The following is a 3,362-nucleotide window of genomic DNA, read 5'->3' on the forward strand; positions in this document are numbered from 1 at the left end:
CAGTCATTTTTGTTTGTATACTTCATAAATATTACCTTGGGGACCATTTGGGCTGAGCCTACTCTTTTATCTTTCTTTTTTTTTTTTTTTTCTTGTCTCTCTATCTCTCTCTCTCTTTTCTTTTCTTTTTCTCTCTTTCTTTTTTCTTTCGTTTGGCTGGGGACTCCTGATTGCTCAGAAGTGTTCCAGGGTGAAACTTCACTGCACCATGGTTGATACATCCAGCTACAACCGTTCAGCCATCTCTCACCAAAATGACTAGGAGGAGGAATGCCCAACAGAAAAAAAAAATACAGAGGATGGGCCTTCTACAACAGAGCTAATGGATATTGACATAGACAATATGTCGGAAAGGGAATTTAGGCTAACAATTATCCAGGCAATAGCTAGGTTGGAGAAAGCCATGGATGACCAAATGGAATTGATTAGGACAGAAATGAAAGCCACCAGAGATGATGTTCACAATGTTAGGGCAGAACTAAAAGCCACCAGGGATCATGTTCAAATGCTCTCAATGAATTCCAATCGAATCTAAATTCTCTAAAAGCTAGGGTAACTGAGACAGAAGATAGAATTAGTGATCTGGAGGACAAACACATAGAGAGAAAGGATCAAGAGGAAGCCTGGAACAAACAGCTTAAAAGCCATGAAAACAGAATCAGGGAAATAAATAATACCATGAAATATTCCAAAGTCAGAATTATTGGAATCCCTGAAGGGGAGGAGAAAGAAAGAAGTGTGGAAGATACAGTGGAAAAAGTTATCCATGAAAACTTTCCCAATCTCACAATGGAACCAGCATTCATATAATAGAGGCAGAACAGTTTCCCCCCAAGATTATAGATTCTCAAAATTCCTTGATACCCCTAATAGCAAGAATGAATTATAATTGTAGGCAGGCCCTCTTGAACACAGCTAGGACAAAGAAGGTCCTTATGTACAGAGAAAAGCCCATCAGAATAATTTCAGACCGTTCACAGAAATCTGGCAAACCAGAAAGGGATGGCAAGATATATTCAGGGCACTAAATGAGAAGAACATGCAACCAAGAATACTTTTCCAGCAAGACTGACATTCAAAATGGATGGAGAGATGAAGAGTTTCCAAGACCAGCAAGGCTTAAAAGAGTATGAGACCACCAAGTTGACACTGCAGGAAATAATAAGAGGGGTTCTATAAAAGAGTAAAAATCCTAAGAATATCATTGAACAGAAATATAGAGACAACCTACAGAAAGACTTCAAAGGTAACATGATGCCAATAAAAACATATCTATCAATAATCACTCTCAATGTAAATGGCCTAAATGCACCCATAAAATGAAACAGGGTTGCAGATTGGATAACACGACAGGGCCCATCCATATGTTGTCAACAAGAGACCCATTCTGAACCTAAGGATATACCCATACTGAAAGTGAAGGGATGGAGAAGCATCTTTCATGCCAGTGGGCCTCAAAGGAAGGCAGCGGTAGCGATTCTCATATCAGATAAAATAGATTTTAAACTAAAGACTGTAGTCAGGGATACAGAAGGACACTCCATCATTCTTAAAGGGACGATTTAACAATTGTAAATATCTATGCCCTCAATATGGGAGCAGCCAATTACATAAGAAAACTATTAATCAAGATAAAGAGTCATATTGATATGAATACACTAATAGTAGGAGATCTTAATACGCCTCTCTCAGTAATAGATCATTGAAGTAGAAAATCAATACAGAAATAAGAGCATTGAATGAAACTTTGGACCAGATGGAACTCATAGTTATATACAGAACATTCCACCCTAAAACAACAGAATGCTCATTCTTCTCAAGTGCACATGGAACCTTCTCCAGAATAGACCACATACTGGGTCACAGATCAGGACTCAACCAATACCCAAAGACTGACATTTTCCCTGCATATTCTCAGATCACAATGCTTTGAAACTGGAGCTCAAACACAAGGAAAAGTTCGGTAGGAACTGAAACACCTGGAAGCTAAAGACCACCTTCCTTAAGAATGCTTGGATCAACCAGGAGATCAAAGAAGAACTTAAAAAATTCATGGAAACCAATGAGAATGAAGACATTTTGGTCCAAAACCTATGGGATATAGAAAAGGCTATCCTAAAGGGGAAATACATCCAAGACTCCCTCAAAAAAATTGAAAAAATCCAGAATACACCCGCTGTCTCTACAACTTAAAGAACTGGAGAATCAACAACAAATCAAACCAACTCCACACCCAAGAAGGGAAATAATCAAGATTAGAGCAGAGATCAATGAGGTAGAAACCAGAGACACAGTAGAATGTATCAAAGAAACTAGAAGCTGTTTTTTTTGAAAGAATCAATAAGATTGGAGCACCTGGGTGGCTCAGTGGGTGAAAGCCTCTGCATTTGGCTCAGGTCATGATCCCAGGTTCCTGAGATCGTGCCCTGCATTGGGCTCTCTGCTCAGCAGGGAGACTGCTTCCTCCTCTCTCTGCCTACTTGTGATCTCTGTCTGTCAAATAAATAAATAAAAACTTAAAAAAAGGAGAAGGAGTCAAGATGGCGGAGAAGTAGCAGCCTGAGACTACTTCAGGTAGCAGGAGATCAGCTCGATAGCTTATCTAAACATTGCAAACACCTACAAATCCAACAGGAGAGCGAAGAGAAGAAAAACAGCAACTCTAGAAACAGAAAATCAACCACTTTCTGAAAGGTAGGACTGGCGGAGAAGTGAATCTAAAACGACGGGAAGATAGACCGCGGTTGGAGGGGCTGGCTCCCGGCAAGCGGCGGAGCAACGGAGCACAAAATCAGGACTTTTAAAAGTCTGTTCCACTGAGGGACATTGCTCCAGAGGCTAAACCAGGGTGAAGCCCACGCGGGGCCAGCGTGGCCCCAGGCCCCGCAGGGTCACAGAAGGATCGGGGATGTCAGAGTGTCGGAGAGCTCGCAGGTATTAGAATGGAAAAGCCGGCTGCAGAGACAGAGCCGAGGACTGAACTCTCAGCTCGGGGTTACCTTGAACTGGTCGCGGGCTGGGTGAGCTCGGAGCACGGCTAGAGGCTGGGGATACGGGAGTGATTGGGTGCTGTCCTCTGGGGGCGCACTGAGGAGTGGGGCCCCAGGCTCTCGGCTCCTCCGGGCCTGAGACTGGGAGGCCGCCATTTTCATTCCCGTCCTTCGGAACTCTACGGAAAGCGTTCAGGGGACAGAAGCTCCCAAAAGCGAACCCGAGGCGATTACTTAGTCTGGACGCCGATAAGGGCGGTGCAATCCCGCCTCGGGCAAAGACACTTGAGAGTCACTACAACAGGACCCTCCCCCAGAAGATCAACAAAATATCCAGCCAGGACGAAGTTCATCTATCAAGGAAAGTAGGTT

Source organism: Meles meles, unplaced genomic scaffold (assembly GCF_922984935.1).
Source record: "Meles meles unplaced genomic scaffold, mMelMel3.1 paternal haplotype, whole genome shotgun sequence".
Taxonomy (NCBI): domain Eukaryota; kingdom Metazoa; phylum Chordata; class Mammalia; order Carnivora; family Mustelidae; genus Meles; species Meles meles.